This window comes from Odocoileus virginianus, chromosome 7 (genome assembly GCF_023699985.2).
Source record: "Odocoileus virginianus isolate 20LAN1187 ecotype Illinois chromosome 7, Ovbor_1.2, whole genome shotgun sequence".
NCBI lineage: Eukaryota > Metazoa > Chordata > Mammalia > Artiodactyla > Cervidae > Odocoileus > Odocoileus virginianus.
In genome coordinates this window covers 26,982,388-27,004,317 of record NC_069680.1, presented here as the reverse complement: position 1 = coordinate 27,004,317, position 21,930 = coordinate 26,982,388, and the positions used below count along the sequence as shown (strand labels likewise).

Here is a 21,930-nt window from a genome sequence, read left to right as displayed (position 1 = left end):
TTCACAGTTTTGGAGGTCAGAGTCCAAAATGGCTCTCAGTGGGCAAAACTCAAGGTGTGGGCAGGGCTGTCCTACTTTCTGGAAGCCCCAGGGGAAAATCCATTTCTTCTCTGTTTCCAGTTTCCGGAACCTTAGTGTATGGCCCCTGCCTCCATCCTCAAAGCCAGTGATGCTGATCTGAGTCCCTCCCACATGGCCACCTCTCTGGTTCTGTCTTCAGATGCCCCCTCCAGCCCCTGACCCCTCCCCACTTTTTTCTTTTTTAGGGTTTTTATTAGCACAGGAAAAGCGGTGCTTGCAGACCAAGGCAGAGGAGAGAATGGCCATAGATGGACTAGGATGCCCGAAGACGGAGGAGGAGCAGGCGAGGCTGGTGCTTGTCTGGTGGGGTGTGTGCCTGGAAGGGGGATGTGCCTCTGGGTGAGGGGTACATTGCATGAGGGGTGGGGGGAGACTAGAGAAATCTTCAGGTGGAGGGAGAACTTGGGTCCTCCTGGAGTGACCACTTCCTCACAGGGAGGTGACGGTGGGTCTTTCTCTAGCAGATGACTGATGTGGGACCTTGCGGAAGGCGGGCAGGGCCCCAGCTGGAGGAAGCCCTGGAGCTGGGAGATTGTCTGGATTCAGAGAATCCATGATCCTACATTGGGGTTTCCTAACAGGTTCAACAGGTCAGGCGTGAGACAGGAGAAATCGATGATAGTGAAGTTGTCCCTGCAGGCAGGAGTGAGGAGACGGAGACATGAGAAGGCCAGCCAAGGCTCCTGAGGCTGGTTGTCCATTTTCATCTCCTGGGGAGCCTTCAGCAGTGCCAGAGTCTGGGTCCCACCCAGATCAGTTCATTTACCCAGCCCTGGCTGATTCCAGGGCTGAGATCTGCTGGTGAGACCCAATGAAACTCACTGTCAGCACACCAGAGCTTTTGGAGAAGTTACAGGGGGACTGAGGATGCTGCAGAAGAGGTGAGGAAAGGAGAGGAACTCACCTGAGCATGCACAGAGGCAGGGTGTGTGTGTGTGTGTGTGTGTGTGTGTGTGTGTGTGTGTGCACGTGCTCAAGTGTGCATGCACAGTAGTACAATGTGGTTTGACGCATGGAGCAGATTTAGAATTGGAGCACAGGATTGAGGAAAGTATATTTGTGAACATATTTGGATCCTTTACAAAGATATCAAAACTGGATCTAATTTGGCTATTCATTTAACAAATCACCTTTATAAAATAGTTGAGCTAACCTGAGGAGTAAATATTTGAGTGTCCTAGAAATTCATCACCAAGGGGAGAGGTTGAAAGAGTCCTGGAAACTGGGGCCAGTCTGAGGTGCAATGGAACTCCAGCTCCGAAGCTCATTTGTCCCTCAAAGAAGGAGCTCTGGCTGGTGGGCAAGGAAAACAGGAGAAAATGTGAGAAAGCAGGCAGAGTGCTAGGGCAGGAGCTGACACCAGGACATGGCCAGGTTCTCAGACCTGGATGCTGGCAGCATTTAGGGGCAGTAGAAGACTGTGCCCTTCCACCTCTCTGCTGTACCCCCAGGCCCCAAGATACACCTGCCCAGCATACAGGCTTTATTGGAAGGGACTTTCAAAAGAGTGTCCAGAATGCCTTTGCAGTGGACAGTTATGAAGGGTGGTCTTAGCTTACAGGGTGAGCACAGCTTTGGTACCCCGCTCAGTTATTTCTTATCTTTGTAGAACTGGATAAGTTACTCCTAAGTATGGTTTTCACATTCTTTTTTGGGGACTACTTATAGAACTCACCTCCTAGGATTAAGGATCATATGAGAGGATGCTTTGTTGTTCAGTTGCTAAGTCATGTCCAACTCTTTGTGACCCCATGGACTGCAGCATGCCAGGCTCCTAACCATCATATTCATGAGAGGATACATGCAAAATGTTTTTCATAGTGTCAGGAGAAGGGTGAAAGTACTTTATATAGGCACTCTAGCTAGCCACCTGGAAGGCTCCAGTGGCCAGTCAGTGAGGCCGGCAGGGTGACCCCTTCTAGGTCTTGTCTCCTGGATGCATGGAGCTGTGGGTTGTGCCCACTACTTATCAAGACTCTTTGACATTGTATCTTCACAAAGTCAGGTTCCAAGTTGTAATTCTCTTGCTCCAACAGTGGATTGCATTAGTTCCTAGAGAACTGAGGAACACTGGGTGGGTACTGGGTCTGATGTGGCCTTGACCCCTCATCCTGCCTTGCTAAGGGAAGACCACACCACTCTACCCTGACCCCAAGCTGAGAGTGATGCTTCTCTTTTCGCCTCTGAACCTTGAGCCCACTGCTCTGTTGAGTATCTGCTTCATCTTCCTCCCAGGCTGCAGGGCCTTGGGGACAGGCTCACATCCATTCCTTTCACCTTGACCTTGTCACAACACTTAGCTCTCTGTCTGTCCTTCACCAACGCTGTATTGCGCTGATGAACAAGGGAGTGTTTCAAAACACCAACCACTAAAACCAGTGTTTGCAGATCTGGGCATTTTTTAACCTTCGGAATTTTAATAAAATGGACATTTTCCATCCTAGAAATGGCAATGACCATTTTGCTTTACAAAGCTGCAGCAGGTAAGTAAAGATGGGTCTACAAAGATGACAATCTTTTATTGAGGTCACACTGGTGGAAAAGAACTCCCCAATTTTCCTCCTCTGAAGATAGATTCCCTTTAGTTATTTATTTAATAGCTGTGATCACAGGTAGAGAAGGTAACAATTTTTGCTCTGGACTAAATATATATGAAGAGATACATTTCATGAGGAAAAGTGCCCAAGGCAAATACCGCTTCCCCCCCAGGACTCTGGTTAAGATGAACAACCCCAGTGGGCTCTCAGAGGAGTGTGTCATAACCACATAGCCTCTCGGGGATGTCACGAAAATGTGCGGAGGTCAGACCACCATCCCTGCTCAGCATGAAAGAGACACTCCAGAAAGCTGGGGACGGTCTTGTAGAATGAATCACTCCATCTATATTGCAAGTCCCTAAGCACTCAAGTGTACACAAGATTAATCAGATTCAGGACACAGCTTTTATTTTTTTCCATTGTTCAGTTTCCTTTAACGACCCCCATTCTCCTTGAAGGGCAGGTACAGCAGCTAGGCAATGGCAAGAGATGTTCACTTGAAGGCCTTGCCTTGGTTGAAGGCTTTGCCCACATGCTGGAAGGCTCCTTCCCAGGAAAAGTATTCTCAAACCACCATCTGAGTCTCCTCACTGCTGGGATCGTTTCCACCATACATGTGACTGGTGGTCCACAGGCCAATCTGGGCTCCACAGAAAGGCAAGCTCCAGCCCTGGAAGACCCAGATTCCAGAAATGGGGCTGCTGTGGTTGGTTCCATAGAGAAAGACACTGGCAAAGGCATTCTTCTTCAGTTTGGCCAATGGCTTGGAACAGTCCAGTGACAGGCTGCAGCTCAGGGAGGTCTGGGAAGTGGTATTTGGAGTACCATAGGGGCCAGCCCCCCTCATCAAGTGAAGTGAAGTCACCCAGTCGTGTCTGACTCTGCGACCCCACGGACGGTAGCCCACCAGGCTCCTCCATCCATGGAATTTCCTAGGCAAGAGTGCTGGAGTGGGTTGCCATTTCCTCCTCCAGGGGATCTTTCTGACCCAGGGATCGAACCTGGGTCTCCCGTGTTGCAGGCAGATGCTTTACCATCTGAGCTGCCAGGAAATCCCACCCTGATCAAAATGCTCCCCAATATAGCAACGCCACAGACAGCATGTCCTCATGGGAGTACTCAAGCTTAAATCCAGCCCCCAAGAAGGCACTAGTGGGCAGGTGAGCAGATGGGTCCTTGGCCTTCAGCTCAGCAGCCAGCACCTGCTCATGTTCACCAAGATCCTCCTCGAGAGCAGGGCAGCCACCTTCTTCCCCTCTTTCTGCTTCACCTGGGGCCTCTGCCTGTCTTCTTGAGAAACTTTCTCTTCCCATGGGGTGTCCTTTTTAGGCTAGCTCTCTGCAAACCATTTAGGATCCAACTGGACCATTTCCTCACAGTTTCACCTCCCCCAAGACAACCCAGAACTGGGGCTGGTTCATGCGGGTGAGGAACCAGCAGTTGGTATTAAGGAAGGCCTGGCAGAAAGAAGGCTCCAGAATCTGTGAATAAAGCCCCAACAGGCTGCTGACAATGGTGATGTCAGCTGGTGTCACACGTTCACCCACCAGAAAAGTCCGAGTCTTCAAGGGAGTGTCCAGCAGCCCCAGAACCCGCCTCACCCCCTCCTCCTCCTCCTCTTGGCCTCCCTGTGATGCATGATGCCCCAGTAGGGAACCGCCGGGTCCAGGTTGGGGGCACGGTGTTGCCGCCATCTGTACCACTGTACTGGGTACCACAGCCCAGCTGTACCGCTGCCTCGGGAGGATGTCCTCGGGGCTCACGTAGCAGGCAGCGACATCACCCTCCAACACACAGAATCCACCTCAAAGGCTGGAACCTCGCTGGTGGAAAATTTATGGAGCAATTCAGGGGGTGAGACTGGTTTGGCCGAAATGGAAGTGGGGTGGTGCCCGGAGCACAGGGACCTGAGCCCCGCTCTATTGAGTGGTGATGAGGGTCTTCAGGCCCTCCAGCTGTCAGGACACGTGTACAGGGTCCTAGGCTTCGTGGTGATTTCATAGAGATAGGGGCCAGAATATGGCTTTAAAAAAAAAAAAAAACAACCAACCACAGGGGCTTCCTTCGTGGCTCAGTGGTAAATAATCTGCCGGTCAATGCAAGAGACACAGGTTAGATCCCTGGTCCGGGAAGATTCGACATGCCTCAGATCAACTCAGCCTGTACACCACAACGATTGAGCCAACACTCTGAAGCCTGGGATCTGCAATTATTGAGCCCACCACCCACAAGTACTGAAGCCTGCATGCCCTAGAGTCCATGCTCCAATTGCAACAAGAGAAGCCCCTGCAGGAAGAAGCCCACGCACTCAGTGCTCACTGCAGCTGGAGAAAGCCGAGCAGCAGCGAAGACCAAGCACAGTAAAAAGAAAAAAAAATCACATATGTAACAAACACCAGTTATCCTTTCCTTTAAAGGACTGCAGAGATCAGTTCATGTCTTTAAATATTTGGACAAAAACAACAGCAACAAAAAACAGGTAGGTCATTTTTTTTTTTTTTGAACTGAAGAAACTAAAGGTACCTAACGCCCAAGTTGCAGACTGGAACCTTGAAAGCAGCTGGCCCAGTACTAATGGGCCCATAAAGCACTGCCCGGCCTCTGCCTGCTGCCTAATTACTCATCGGCATGGCCTTTGTTCAGCCAGTGCCTGCTTTTACAGCGCAGTCAAACAAGGTAGAACTGTGTCCATTTATGGGAAAGTCAAAGACCAATAAATAAAAAGTTTAATTTCCTGATTCCCTGAAGTCGATGGGGCTTAGAAAATACTCACCAATCCTTGCAATGATGGTCTTTTAAGAAAAAAAACTGTGTGAGCAGCACCTCGTATCAAATTTCATTGCTCATAAAAGAGAATCAGATTATGTTAAGTGAAAAAAAGCAGGGCACAATGTCCCCTGTGTTTACAGCTACAAAACTATCTGCTGAGGGCAGAGGACTGGAAATGTGCGATTGTAATCAGACGTTTGTGATGGGGGCAGGGTTCGGGGAGATTTTTCTTTTCCCGTTTTCTACGTTTTCTGCTGCTACTTTGGTTTTATGACAACAGCAAAAAATTAGATATCGATCAGTAAAACAATTAGTTAATTGTCTAGCAGCTCCTAGTCCCCAGAACAAAGAGCATCACAGGAGGCTTCCCACGTTAAGCAAATCCATTAAAAACCAAGAAATTCAACTAAGTGTCAGAGGACCAAGGCTCTCACTTTCATCGGAGGACTGTTGATTTTTACGGATGTCCCAAGGAGCTCCATTAGTAAAAAATAATCCCTCATCAGGTCTCTCCACTTAGTGAAATCTTTCAAGTCATTAACAATACTTAGGAAACTTTTTCTCCATCAGTATGATATGAAAAATGTGGCAAGGAACCGAGGGTATGATTCCTTTCTCTAGGCATTTCCCATTGTTTTGAATACAGCTCGGGCGATAGGAGCTGGGTCGCTCACAGTGACTGTTTACAGGGAGCAGACTGCAGGAGGGGACAGAACCAGTTCTGACTTGTTGCAGCCCACATGGCCTGGGTGAGCAGGCCAGTGCTGGCTTTCCGTCCAGGGACTGTGTCCAAGGGACTCATTGCTGCTGCTCTGTCTGCTGACAAGGAAGAACTGGTCGATGCATTTGCTGACTGGATCTCTTGCCTCCTCTCTTCTGCTCCTCGCCAGCACCTTCCCTGGCTTCCCTTTTTTTCCCAAGTAATTTCTCCACTGGCGGTCCTCAGAGTCCTGCTCTTCGCCCTCTACCTTCCCCTCCCTCCTCCTTGCATGCATTTTGTTGCTCAATTACTTACCTAGACAAGCACTGATGTAGCAAAACTGGCTGCACCCTCTCCAGGGGCACAGGAGATTCAAGATAAAGGAGTGTGTTTTCCCTCTCAGTTCAGTCACTCAGTTGTGTCCGACTCTTTGTGACCCCATGGACAGCAGCATGCCAGGCCTCCCTGTCCATCACCAACTCCCAAAGCTTGCTCAAACTCATGTCCATCCAGCCACCCAGCTATCTCATCCTCTGTCATCCCCTTCTCCTCCTGCCTTCAATCTTTCCCTCTGGGAGGTTACATTCCTGTGGGGAAGAGACATGCAGACAGGCAAAAGTGATTTAACTTTAATGAGATGAATATTCCCCAAGGCAGGCCCGGGTTTGGGCTGTATCCTTATATGTCCCATAAACATGAAAACTCAGCAATTCCATATGTGAGCTCAAGCACTCCTCCCACTTGTAGCCCACATTTTGGTTAAAGACATCGCTGTCTATATAGTTACCAAAGCTTGAAGCTAGATGCCTTCCACCCTCCTTCTCACTCTCAGCATCCTGCCATTCCACCTTAGGATCATCTCTTTAATATTTCCCTTCTTTCCATCCCCACCCCTGCCCAGTTAATCCTTCCCATATAGTCCTCTATTGTCACATGCCTTTGCTCCTCCATGGCCATCTTGCTCAGAGTGATGAGCCTAAAACACACCCAACTGCCCGGCACCCTTGCTTAAAAAACACTGGAGGTTCCCATCAGTGAATTGAGTTCACCTCCCTACCATGGCCTTTAGCATCAGCTTCCACGTGCAGCTTTAACCACCCGCTTCCTTGGTCACCTTTGGGCGTTGAGCGCCCATCACTTCCCAAGCATATGGTGCTTGTTGACACCACGTTGGGTCACGCTGCTCTCTCCATCTCGAATGCTTTCCCACACCCTATCAGAAAGAGGAGTCCTGGGGGAAATCCTGTTGGTCTGTTGTTCGTGGCCCAAGTCCAGTGGCATATTCCTGGGATCCCCACACTCCCCAGACTTGCCCCTGACTCCTCTCCTTTCTAAAAAATAAAAGAAAGCAGAGTGTTTGAGATCAGGAATGAAATCTCCATCTCACAGTTGTGGTGTGTTCAGTTGCTCAGTTGTGTTCTATTTTTTTGTGGCCCCAGGCTCCTCTGTCCACGGAATTTTCCAGGCAAGGATACTGGAGTGGGTTGCCATTTCCTCCTCCAGGGGATCTTCCCAACCCAGGGATCGAACCCTTGTCTCTCGTGTATCCTGCATTGGCAGACGGATTCTTTACCATTAGTGCCCCCTGGGAAACCCTGGTATTTCTAAATATAGACTATTTTTTTAAAGACAAAAAATACTCATATTCTTAAAAATTAAAAATAAAACTGAATTAAGATTTGAGATATACTCAGATAATTATAAACAACAGTAAAATTTCAGATTAAATGAGGTTGCACCCATTGAGAAAGCATGCTGACCACACCTTTCCTGCCTGAAAAAGTCCTTCTGGGGTATCTGATTGTTGCTTCAATGTCTATTTCCGGGGTTACTAATGAAATTGAGGTGTGTGTTTTCATCTGTACTAGTCAGTTGCATTTCCCCCAGAGTCCTTGATGAAATCCTCTTAAAGTGCAGGTGGAGGTGAGGGTAGAGAGTTGGGACAGGGGTGAGAGCCCCGCCCCTGCCCTCCCTTTTTTCCTTCCAGAACTAAATTCTCTATGATTTCACTTCTTCCCTGGGATGACTTACTCTGATTGGGACTTCTCCCTCGGTCCTTCTCCTGGAGGAACAGGGGCCTTCAATCTTACATGCTGACCCACAGCTAGCTGGAGAGCACGTTAGGACCACAGGCAGCAGATGAAGGCAGTCATATCCCACATACTGCTGAAATACAATGCTGGTTCATTGTTGAAATATATGCTGTCAGTCTTCAAGATAGTCCCCAAAGATCCGTGCATCACTGTTTTCATGCCCATTCAGGGGACAATATGCTGTCCCTTCTCATATTGAATCAGGGCTGGCTCCTGGTGACAGACAGAATGAGAGGACGTGGCTACACCTGACCTCTGAAGCTAGGTCATAAGGATGAGTTTCTGCTGACGTTCTCTCTGCCTCCCTCAGTTCACCCTCTGACGCTCTGCGATTGTTATTGCTCACTCGCTCAGTCGTGTCTGACTCTTTGCGACCCCATGGACTGCAGCATGCCAGGCCTGCCTGTCCATCACCAACTCTCGGAGTTCACTCAAACTCACATCCATTGTGTCAGTGATGCCATCCAACCATCTCATCCTCTGTCGTCCCCTTCTCCTTCCGCCGTCAATCTTTTCTAACATCAAGGTCTTTTGAAATGAGTCAGCTCTTTGCGTCTGATAGCCAAAGTACTGGAGCTCCAGCTTCAGCATCAGTCCTTCCAATAAATTAACATTGGATTGATTTCTATGTTCTGAAGAAGCCCAAACTGGACCTTGTGAAGAGCCCAGTGTGGAAGAACCTGAGACCCCAACAGCCAGCCTCCACCCCCAGATCCGAGTGGAGACACCTTCAGAAGTTCCCAGCTCTAAGTCTTTGTCACCTACACGAGGCCCTAGAGAAACCATCCCCTTCCTGAATTCCTGACTCACTGAATGGCTGTTTATATTTTGGGGTAAATTTTTATGCAGTCTTAGCAGATGGACCAAGGAGCAAAATGCCAATTAATTAGAATTTTTCCTAAGCATTATGTTCACCAAATGTGAGCATGCCCTGCAGTCTCTAAGGTCGGGCAGATAAATGCCTGTGGGAAAGAATAACTATTCCAGGATGAGGCTCTGTAGTTAGGTGTGTTGATAGACAGCTATGTAGGATATTGGTTAAAATAATCCATGTTCAAAGTCTTCAAAATGCATGGTAGGCGACCATACAGATGAATGCCACAAGAGGGCAGGTGTACATATGGAAATAGGGCTTTCGTGGACTTAACCTTAGTCTTCCTATTGACTTTTTTTTTTTCATTTCACTGATGATTTTGTTAGATATTGATCACTGCCTACAGATGGGCTTCATTTTGAAGACGTGAATCTACATTTCAAAATGCGACCATCTAGGAAAGGTCCCTTAACAGTTCATTTAATAAAGCCATATTTGTATTTCTTATAAAATATATTTTTGTAATGAAAACACCTACAGTTTCATTATTGAGAAAAATGGAGCCGAGACTTTCAAGTGTCAGTGGGACAAACATTTACTGACTTTCTATCACGGCATGAATGCACATGTGTTGTTTACTCAATCTCATTTATTTCATAATGGGATTAAATAATGCTTCATTATTTCATAATGAACAAAGTAATATGTGATTTTGAAAAAAATAAGCAATTACACTTATTTTTCTTTCACCTCAGAACCCCCCACCCCCTAATACATTCTGACATTAAAATGAACTAATTTGTTGGGTAATTTAAAGTCGCCTCAATCTCTCCAAGAAAGATGAAGAAATAGGCTTCTCAGACCCCGGGGTTTTACTGCTTACAGATTGTTTTACTCAAAATGCTTCTTGCAAACTTCAGGCAGTCTTGTTCCTGGAGTGCCTCTTACACACCACACATTCAGTACTTTTCAGCGGCTGGTCAGTGCCCATGGTTTAATTGTACTTATGGGTGTGACACGTCTGGGAGATGGTGATGGACAGGGAAGCCTGTCGTGCTTGGGGTCCCTGGGGTCGCAAAGAGTCGGACACGGCTGAGAGACTGAACGACATCAGTGGATCTGACAGCACTGGGACTTCCAAGGCTTTAGTGGGCATCTCCCTTGCAGTTTGCAGCTTCCCCGGTGGCGCAGTGGTAAAGAATCCAAGTGCCCACGCAGGAGACACAGGAGACAGGGTTCGATTCCTGGGTGGGGAAGATCCCCTGGAGAAGGAAATGACAAGCCACCCCAGTGTTCTTGCCTGGGAAACCCTATGAACAGAGGAGCCTGGTGGACTACAGTCCACGGGGTCGCACAGTCAGAAACGACAGAGCGACCGAGCACACACTTGCAATTTGCTAGGACTTCCCAGGTGGCGCGAGTGGTAGAGAACCTGCCGGCCAATGCAGGAGATCCAAGAGACATGGGTTCTTCCCTGGGTCGGGGAGATCCCTTAGAGCAGGAAGTGGCAATCCACTCCAGGATTCTTGTCTGGAAAATTCCATGGACAGAGGAACCTGGCGGGCTACAGTCCATGGGGTCGCAAAGAGCTGGACACGACTGAGCCACTGAGCACGTGGCACGGCCCAGAGCTGCCAAGCAGAGGCTGTGGGGCTCAGCAGTAGAGAACTGGCCTGTAGAAGTCATCCTGAACAACTCAGGAGCCTCTCTGAACCTCAGCTTCCACATCTGTATAATGGAGCTCGTATTTGTGTTTTTCTCAAAAGGATGTTGTGAGGATCGGCTGAAATAATGGATGTAAAGCACCTGAGCTTGTGCCTGGCATGTCGTGGGCTGTTCTACCCACCTTGCCGCAGCTATGCCTCTCCTGTGACCAAACGTGTGGGTCGGCTACTACATTACCTGGGACACAGGAGCACTCGGTAGACCCCAGCTAGGATTACTGCCCTGACTTTAGTCCTGTTGAAGAAGGAATTCATAGGGCCTGGACTCCATCTCAGGCCTGTCCGTGCTGATCGCGCTAGGCCGCCTCTCCAATGGACTCTGAGCTCTGTGCTTAGCGCCTGTGGGAATGACAATGGAAGGATAAGACCCCCTCTGGGCAGGGGAATCTTGAAGATCACATCCAGGTTAAGAGAAAACAGACACTTATCACCCCTGCCTCCGGACAGTATCTATCCGGATGTAACCACAGGCTTATCGGTTATTAACTGGTTGGAATATAACCACGGGCTTATTGATTATTAACTGTTTGAACACATAACACGTGAATGATGGGGTTATTGTGATTGTATTTACCCTTCCTTTGTAAGCCTCAAGGGATTTGGGCTGGTGGGTTTGGACACGTACACATGGGGTATAAAAGATTTTCACAAATGCTGGTCGGGGTCCTTGGCTAAGAGGAGACTCTGCCTTGGGCACGCCGGTGTAATAAACTGCACTCCACTATCTGCATTGTCCTTCTGAGTGAGTTTGTTTCCCGGAAAGCATGGCTATAACACTATAAACATCTTAGAAAATGATTTTAAAAACAAAGATGCTAAATAAGTATTGCATCTCCATTACCAGCTGCGTACACATGCACGCTCTCAACGTTCTCTCCTAGAAGACGCTTCCAGAATGGGTGTTTCTTTCCACACTTTCATGCTGCATCTGAAGATCCAACATTACCACTGGGAAAAACTCCAGATCACTGAAGGCTTGCAGCTCATGTTCCTGGTCAGCCGTGGTGAGGACGGAGGCACTGATCTATTACAAATGGCAGTGATTTCCAAAGCCACCGCTGCTGTTTCTCCCTCTGAAGGTTTGCTGCGATGGAATTCTAGGAAGATTTCGCACAACTGCCCCAAACCCACATCAGAGGCCACGATAACAAATTAGCTGTAGAGGGACGCTGGCTGTGTTTCCATGTCCAAGGTGCCGAGGTGGAAATCATTTACGACAGAACATGCACTCTTTGCATTAAGCAGACCCAGTTTATGCGTGACTCCAAATGGACTCCTTTGAAACTTCACTTCCTCCCAGCCCAGTTCACAGAGTCAGATGTTTTTATAGGGGAGAATTCTACAACAGCTGCATTTTTTTCTCCCTTCAACATGCCAAATGTTTCTTATCATTACATGGTCTCAAATATATTTTACTATGAAGTTTTTTTTTAAAGCACCAATAACTCGCATAACCTTTAACCCGCGAGTGTAAACACGCTACATTTGGACAGGCAGTAAATTGTGACTCTACTTTTAAAGCTCCTTGGGTTAGCCTGGATAAATCTTTTAACTTCTCAGCTAGAGAGTCTTTAGAGAGACTTTTGTGGCTTTAATATTCCTGGAGTCACTCTTGGCACTTCCCAGGTCCCACGGTGGGCGGGGTTGGTGCCCTCTCTGAGGCCCAGGGTGTCCTGGGCTCATTTCTTTCCGGTCCTGTTCCTCAGTACCCTGAGGTTCCCCTCCCCAGATGGTCTCACACTTCACTGCGTGTTCCTCGAGCACAGGGACTGTGACTTATCACCGTGGCATCCATCGTAGTTCAGCAAGCTGTAACAAGTGTACTGGACTGGTGTGTTTTAAACATCAAACACTTATTTCTCAGAGTTTTGGAGGCTGGGACATCAGCACAGTTGGATTCTAGGGAAAGCTCTCCTCCAGGTTTGCAGACAGCTGTCTTCCTGCCGTATCCTCATGTAGCACAGAGAGAGGGAGAGAAAGAGGGACAGAGAGTACTCTGGTCTCTTAGCCTTATTATAAGGGCACTAACTCCATCAAGTGTGGTTTAGACATGGGTTTCCCTGGCGGCTCAGATGGTAAAGAATCTGCCTACAATGTGTGAGGCCCAGGTTCGATCCCTGGGTCAGGAAGATCCCCTGGAGAAGGAACAGACTATGCACTCCAGTATTCTTGCCTGGAGAATCCGAAGGACAGAGGAGCCTGGCAGGTTAGAGTCCACGGGGTCACAAAGAGTCGGACACAACTGAGCTACTAACAGACACAACCCCATCCTGTGGGTTCTACCTCATGACCTCCCAAGGGCCTCACCTCCAAATACCATCACACGGGGAGTTAAGGTTTCACACATGAATTTCGGGGTCACAAACATCCACAACAGTATCCCAAGAGCCTCGCACAGTCCTGGACCATTTCTCGAGATCAAAAGATGAATGGTGCCCCCTGGAGGTGTAAACGTGGTGGTCCAAAGTGTGTGTGTGTGTGTGTGTGTGTGTGTGTGTGTGTGTGTGTGTGTGTGTGTACGCACGCGAGCGCACGCTCTATTAGCACTTGAGTACTTGTTGAATAAAACATTTACTAAATTATAACCTATTTCTGCCTAAAATTTTTTAAAAATATCTTTATTCAAATTAAGTTTGGTGTTGTTTTATAATAATGTAAAATGTAATGCTTAAATAGAAAATGACATTTTAAATTAAAGACATCCCTTCAAAGAACTTAATAGATTTTTTTTTTTTCCTGAATGACTCTAAGCATGACTTAAATATTCTAACAGGCCAATGGTTTATTGATCAGAAAAACTTAAGTATTAAATTACTGGCTGAATACTGCCCTAGGAATCCCATTTGTCTTTAGATTATAAGGTGATTAATTTGATAAATAGCCAAGATGTACTTTCATCTCTGCAACATCTAAAAGCATAATCTGACATTCATTGTCCTTCTCTACAGAGATGTTCTAAAGAAGTGTCCTAGCCCTCAATCAAGCCATTGAAAATTTCCCCAAGCATCAATATGCCCCAAATTCAGATTAGGGAAAACATCTCACTTACAGGCACTTTAAAAATCTTGTTCCCTCAAGATTGTTCCCCTACTGGAGAGTCAACAAATCCTGTTGACTCTGGAAAGTAGCAAAGACGGATTTAAGTGAATCCGGTACTTGAAGTGGGACCCGGGGCAGCTTGCCAAGATCATGTTATTCTTTTGCTTGGAATCCTACACCCCACGCCGCCCCCCACCACCGCCGGAAGCTCCCTCCTTCCTTCCCTTCCTCTCTCCTTTTGTCCCATCCAGCTGCCCGGGGCCCCACCCAGCTGTGCCAAGCGGGGAGGAGACCCCTGGGCGGCCGCACGGGGGAAGGGAGAGGCCTCTGGGCTCACGGACGCGGCCATCCTGGGTGAAGCCGGAGGAGACCGCAGGGTGGCCCGTTCTGCGCGCAGCTCCTAACTGGCCGCCCACCGTGCGTCTTGGTGCTGGGTTTGGTCTCCGTGACGCTGCCCGGCAGCTGGTGGGTGGCTCGGCCATGCGGCTCCTCCCTGGGAAACCCCAGCTCTCTGGTCCCTGCCCCTCTGCCCTCATCATGGCCTCTCCGAGCGCCCCTCCAGAGCGGGGAGAACTCTTGGTGAGGGGATCAGCCTTCTGCTCCAGGCTGTGGACCCTTGGCATGAGGAAAGTGTCGCTTTCTTCTTCACATCTCGACTCCTGGTGCCAGCGCCGGCACTGCCCTGGCTGGAGAAGCGAACGAACGAATGAGCCGCGGTCAAACGAGACAGTGTGCGTGCCAGTGCTGGGTAAACGGCGCCGTGCGACGCACACGCGCCCCGGCCAGTGTTGGCTCCACACCTGCCGGGCCGGGGCCTTGCCCGGGACAGGGCAGGAGCTCCGCCGCGCCTTTGGAAACAGAGGCTGGAAGGCAGAAGGGGGCCCGCGGTGGCGGCCTGGGCCCCCAGGAAGCAGAGGCCCAGGTGGCATTCGTGTGAGGTGTTCACTCGGGAGCGCCCGCGCCAACAGACCCAGGGAGGGCGGGACAGGAAGTGGGACCAGCCAAGAGGGAAGGGGGACTGTGATGCTGGTGGCCCCGTGACAGCCTCGGCTGTCCCCCAGGGAGCCCCGAGCTAGGATGGCACTTTGGCATTGTCCTGGCTGGGGCCTGACTTTTATCCCCTGCACTGATCAGACGTTGGATGTGGATCACTGAGAAAGGGATGTGAGCTTGGGCCAGGCAGACCTTCAGTCTCTAAAGGTGTGTGCTGGGCAGGCCTGAGGGTGCCCGGCAGCCCACCAGAGTCCACCACAATAGCTTCTCACAGAACCCAGGACCCGGGAGCACGCTCGGAGCTGAAGAAGCTGGGCGTGGGGATTCCTCCACCCCCAGGGGAGGCAGCCTTTGGAAACACACAGCCCTGCGTATACGCAGGATGGGCAGTGGTCTTTGCCGCCACAGTGGCTGTGAACTCGGCCAGGTGCCAAGACCCTCCAAAGTCCAAGGCTGGGGCTCTGCAGTGCTGGAACATTCTCTGTCTTGCTCTGGGTGTGGGGTCACATGGAGCTGTGCACTTAGAACAGTATCGACTTTCCTATATGCATCATGCAACCTGCACCACAGTGATGCTCTTCAAATTATTTAAAAAGTCTGTCCTGTCCAGCCTTCCAGTCTGCCTCCAGTTTTTAAAAGAGAAAAACATCATTGGGGTTTTACGACACACAATCCTGCCAACCCCTAGATAGAAACAAACACTTTAAATTATGAACTGAGCCAGGACATCAAACTAATCTTTGGATCAAACCTGAATTTCACTTTGTCTTTGAATACCTCCCCATTCTCTACTCAGACCCTTTAATTGCCTCCCATTTCCCTCAAAAGAAACTTTAAAAACTTTTTTTTTTTTTTTTTTGGAGAGAGCTGGGATTGCAGCTATTTTTTTTTTTTTTTTCCTCTCAAACTTTCATTGTAACTCTCCTCTGTGCCAGCCACTGCTCTGTCCTTGGGCTTGGAGAGAGCAGAGCATGAGGCCTGGTGCCTGCCCATGAGGGGCCCACGGTCAGATGGAAATGTCCCTGCACACAGGCCAGCTACGTGGTAGCCGAGCTGAGTGCGCGGAGCTGGAGTTGAGGGCAGGGGGACAAGCATCCGCATAGACTTTCTGGGGTAAGTGCTCTCTTGCCAGTTTGGAGAGATTGCGATCTAAATGGTCTGGCTTGTCTCCTGGAAACCTCATCTTGCTGTGTTTGTTCTCCAAACTCCAGGTCACCCTGGCCTCCCCACAGAGATGGCTCCTACGTAGCCTTTGTGCGTCTGTACTCTTGCCTTTGTATGGCCGCCCTTTCTTATCTTTCTGTGCCAAAAGTTGGCTTGCTCTCGGATCCCCGTGCTTGCTGTTGGAGGGTCAGTGGCTTCCTTTGCACCCAGCCTCCTCTCACAAAACCCTCTCTGCAGTGTCCCCGGGTTCCCTGGTGACCGCTCCATTAAATTCGTATGGAGTTAGCTACTGCTCTCTGGCCTCTTTTTTTTTTTTTTTTTTTTTTAATAACTGCAGAACTGTACCTCTCACCTTGCAGAACATTCCTTCCCCATCTCACTCCTCTTAAACTTCTACTTAAGATTAGCCCACACCAGGGACTTCTCTGGTGGGCCGGTGGCTAAGACTCCATGTCCCCAATGCAGAGGGCCCGGGTTCAATCCCTGGTCAGGGAACTAGATCCCATATGCTGCAAGTGAAGATCATGTGTACTGCAACTAAGACCCAGTGCAGTAAAAAAAAAAATATATATATATATATATATAAATACTAAAAACAGATCAGCCCACAATACCAAGGTGGGAAGGGGCGCTTAGGGGACCTCAGGGCCTGAGGGGCACCCTCAGGCTGAGCCCGACCAGCAGAGACCCACAAACCTCTTCCTTCAGGGTTGTACTCAGCCACTCAGTCATGTTTCTTTGCGACTCTACGGACTGTAGCCTGCCAGGCTCCTCTGTCCATGGAATTACCCTGGCAAGAATACTGGAGTGGGTAGCCATTCCCTCCTTCAGGAGATCATCCCAACCCAGGGATTGAACCCAAGTCTCCTGCACCTCCTGCATTGGCAGGTGGATTCTTTACCAGCCACTGATGCTTTTTCTCAGGACAGTTTTAAGAACCAGATCTTTTGGTTGGATTCAGACCACAGGCAACCTCCAGACCGCAGGACACACACACTCGGCAAGCTGCTTTAAGGCTGCTTAAAGCTGCTTTGTTTGGTCGCTGCCGGCTCCCAGCACTGCCCCCAGCTCCAGGGGAAGGAGCATCCTGCCAGTAGTCTTTCTGGGCATCAGGCATTGTCCTGTATCCTTTGCTTATGATTTGGGAAGTTCTCTGAGTCCCACTGGGCCACAGGGCATCTTGAGAGATGAGGGGATTTAGCAGCCAGAGTGTGTTTTGTTTCCATAAATCCTGGAATTAATTGGCTCTTCTTGAGCCTGCCACAGTTCACGGCTGGGAGAGATGTGGGACTATGGCGTCTGTCCACCTTAGAATAGAAAAGTCACTGCAGATAATTCTGAAAGCTGAGACTTGAGGATTGATGATACCAAGAGGGAAAATAATCATCGCCTTAGAAAGCCTTCCAGCCTGTCCACATAGGTTCCCCCCAGCCGATTCTCACGTGTGTATCCACTCTGAGGCGTGGATGAGACATTTGGTATTAATGTGTCTCTGCACCCCATCTCCAGAGCCAAAGCAAAGAGGGACTATTATTTGTAAATTCAAACTGTGTGGACTGCCATTCAAAGTAATTGACCTCCAATCTTCTCTTTAATGTGTCATTAAATCTCTGGGTACATATTTGCTGACGGAACATTCATCGTGAGTCTGTGAAGAGCTGGAATGTACTTAAAATGCTTTTCTCACACCTAGGGTCACTTCAAACCTACATATCAGCTCTCAGAGCCTCACACCTTGAGGTTTCAGAGCCTGTGGAGGAACTGAAACAAGCTTTCTTTCTCATTTTGAAATTGGCCAATCATAGAGGCGATTTCAAGTCAGTGTCATGTTAAAGACATTACCAAAACAGAATGAGCTAACACAAAAAGACAATTCCTCCCAACATCTCTGGTTATGCTTCATATAATGATGGCATATGTGATGTTAAAAGTCACCTGTTGTGAAGATATCATAAGCACCAACAAGCACCAAAAAAGGCATTCAACATCACTAATCACCCAGGGAAATGCAAATCAAAACCGCCACATCACCTCGTATCCATCAAGATGACTACTATAAAAAAAATTGAAAATGTGTTGGTGAGGATGTGGAGAAATAGAAAGGCTTGTGCACTGTTAAGGGGAATGCAAAATGGTGCATTGCAAAATAGTGTGGGGATTCCTCAAAGTGTTAAAAATAGAATAACCTTATGATCTAGCAATCTCACTTCTGGGTATACATCCTGAAGAACTGAAGACAGAGTCTTGAAGAGACATTTGTACACTTAAGTTCATAGCAGTCCTATTCACAATAGTCAAAAGGTAGAAGCAACCGAAGTGTCCATCAATGGATGAATGAACAAAGAAAATATGAAATATGTATATATACATATGTATATTTTGTATATACAGTGGATTATTAATCAGCCTTAAGAAGGATGAAAATCTTACCACATGCTACATCATTGCTGTTGTTGTTCAGTCACTAAGTCGTGTCTGACTCTTTGAGACCCCATGGACTGCCACATGCCAGGCTTCCCTGTCCTCCACTATCTCCCAGTACTTGCTCAGACTCATGTCCATTGAGTTGATGATGCCATCTGTCACCCCCTTCTCCTGTCCTCAGTCTTTCCCAGCATGAGGGTCTTTTCCAACTGGTTATCTACTTGCATCAGGTGGCCAAAGTGTTGGAGCTTCAGCTCCAGCATCAGTCCTTCCAAAGAATGTTCAGGGTTGATTTCCTTTAAGACTGACAGCCTTGATGTACTGTATACTGCATACTACATCGTGCATGAGCCTTAAGGACATGACATTAAGTGAAATAAGCCAGTTTCAAAAGAACAAATATTGTACGAGTCCACTCATATGAGGTCCCTAGAGGAGTCAGAATCCCAGAGACAAAGCAGAAGCGTTGTTGTCAGAGACTGGGAAGATGAGGAGCTGTTGGTGAATGGGGACAGCGTATCAATTTTGCAAGATGAAAGTTGTATAGACTGGTTGCACAACAGTGTGGATGCACTTAGCATCTTAACCGCATACTTAAAATGGTTAAGATGGTGTATATTGCATCCTGTATATTTTACCATAATTTTTAAAAAGTTGCACTAGTTGCCTCCTCACAGTAATTGACTGTCCAGTAAGGTCCTGCGGAAGTGTGTGTCACCCAGGTGCGTTGAGTCCTTGGCTGTATCTTGCTCCCCCATGTCCACCATGGTCCCTGGGCAGGGTCCAGCAAATAGAAGCTCAGCACAGTTTTACTGAACCTATGAGGAAAAGAAGTCAAGAGGGAAAGAGTAAGGGAAAAAAAAATGAATAGAAAATCCACAAAAGATAAATTACAAATGGACAGTAACCAAATGAGAAAATTTTCAGCTTCACTAGTAATCAAAGAAAAGCCCATTAAAGCAACAATGAGTTTCCATTTCTCAGTATAAAATGAGCAAAGATTTTTATTATTATAATTTAAATACCTAAAGCTGGCAAGGATTTGTTGAGATGGATAACTTCAGACAGAATTGGTACATTTCTGTAAGAAACATAGTGGTATATATGAACAGCCCTAATAAAAATTCATATCTTTTGACCCAATAATCCTCTATCTAAGAACACATCCTCGGAATCAATAAGATACTTGGACAAAGATTTAGGGGAAAAGATGCTTATTACAGAGTCATTTATAGCAGTTCAAAGACCAGAGCTAAACATCTGGCAAATGGAAAGATGCTTAGGTATGAGATGAAAAATTATATAGCTACTAAAAATCATATCTTAGAAAAATAATAATGTAAGAAATTTTTACAATTATATGTACATATAGATTACACATGTAATAAGGCTAGTTTTATTTAAAAAAATTGAAAACAGAGAGGAAATAGAGACGTAGACACAGAGAAGAGACTCATGGACACAATGGAGATGGAGGAGGGACAGGTTGAAGCAGTGACACTGGAACGTATACCCTACCGCCGGTAAAACAGATCACCAGGGGGAACTTTCTGCATGACACAGGGTACTGGTACTGTGACAGCCTAGAGGGTGGGAACTGGGAGGGAGTTTCACGAAGGAGGGGATGTATATCCATTGCTGACTCATGCTGATGTATGACGGAAACCAACACAATATTCAAAAGCAATTATCCTCCAATTAAAAATGTTGAAAATATAGTGTTTAATTTCTGGATGAGATGAGTGATCGATTTTCCTATACCTTTCTCTAGCTCCTAAAAGTGAAAGTCGCTCAGTCATGTCCAACTCTTTGTGACCCCATGAGCTATACAGTCCATGGAATTCTCCAGGCCACAATACTGGAGTGGGTCACATTTTCCTTCTCCAGGGGATCTTCCCAACCCAGGGATCGAACCCAGGTCTTCCTCATTGCAGGCGGATTCTTTACCATCTGAGCCACCAGGGAAGCCCAAGAATACAGGGGTGGGTAGCCTTTCCCTTCTCCAGGGGATCTTCCAGACTCAGGGATCAAACTGGGGTCTCCTGCATTGCAGGCGGGTTCTTTACCAACTGAGCTATCAGGGAAGCTCTCATATTCTAAAATAAGCATTTGATGATAATTTTTCTAATTAAAAATATGATTTGAAAAAAGGAAAATATCATGTCACCATCTGAATATCTGAGAGGACTCAGTGAAGGCAAAAGTGGCAAGGCTGTCCCCTGTCCTCAAGCAGCTGTGATGCGTTTGGGAGAGCTCCGCCATGGTGCTAGGAGTCTTGGCGTGCGGGTGACTAGCCAGGATTGGGAAGGCTCTGCAGAGGGGCGGTGCTTCGGTAGCGGTGAAGGATTTGAACCGTTGTCTCTGCTTCCACTGGACTTGGTAGTGCTTCCTCTGCCTCTCCTTCCCTGATATCACTCATCTTGGGCGCACTGCCCCTATGGTGGGTTGACAGTGCTTTAGGGTTTATTCTCTCTGTGATCTGCATAGGCTCAACTCAACCAACACAGGATATTCTCCAAGGTTTATCTCCTTAATACACTTGCTGCAGCAGGCTTTCAAGTCAGTGCTTATTTAAGGCATCACTTGGCTTGCATTTGCACTGGCAAGGATCACATTGCTCAGAGATCGGGGCTAGAAGGTAGCAAGACCCACACTCTTTGAAGGGCCATTCCAACACAAGTCTGGCGTCCCAGGCTGCAGAGCTAGGAGGTGGATGCCTTGACTCGAAAGTGGGGAAATGAGACCCATAGAGGGGCAGTGGCTTGTCCCAGACAGGATGCCATCTCAGGGCCAGAGCTGGGATTGGGTCCTAGCTCTCCTGGCACCTGGGCAATGTGCCTGTCCACTGCCCCCTGCTGCTGGAGGAGTGGCGTGACCCTCTCTTCCCACCAGAACACTGCACTCACTGCAGTGGTGCAAAAGGAGACTGGGGCGGGCTGCTGGGGATGTGGGGGTGGATGGAGGCTACTTTTAGTATGAGAATATGAGAGTGTTGAAAATTATCTTTGTGTGCACATCAGGAGACCATCTGGATATCTTTTGAAATTTATAATTGAAAGAAATTGCAATCTAAATACAATATAACCATCTTCTATTTTGGTTTTGTATAGTTTCTTGTTTATTAAAGAACTACATGTTCTGGAAGTTTTAGCCAATGTAATAAACAAATAAAAAATGTGAATTATGACTAGAAGACATAAAACTAACTAAATTATTTTTAGATATTGTGTTTGCTTGCTTATAAAGCCCAGGGGCACTACCTAGAGAACTATTGCTGAGAAGAGAACAGTTCAGTTTAGTTGCTCAGTTGTGTCCAACTCTTTGTGACCCCATGGACTGCAGCACACCAGGCTTCCCTGTCCTTCACCAACTCCTCAAACTCTTGTCCATTGAGTTGGTGATGCCATCCAACCATCTCATCCTCTGTCGTCCCCTTCTCCTCCCACCTTCAATCTTTCCCAGCATGAGGATTTTTTCAAATGAGTCAGTTCTTCGCATCAGGTGGCCAAAGAATTGGAGTTTCAGCTTCAGTATCAGTTTTTCCAATGAATATTCAGGACTGATTTCCTTTAGGATTGACTGGTTTGATCTC

At 47.7% G+C, this 21,930-nt stretch overlaps 1 pseudogene; it reads right to left on the bottom strand.

The window, feature by feature from the left end:
* Positions 1–3,111: 3,111 nt before the first annotated feature.
* On the bottom strand, positions 3,112–14,686 carry LOC110141511 (elongation factor 1-gamma-like; annotated as a pseudogene).
* Between the last annotated feature and the right edge of the window lie 7,244 nt (positions 14,687–21,930).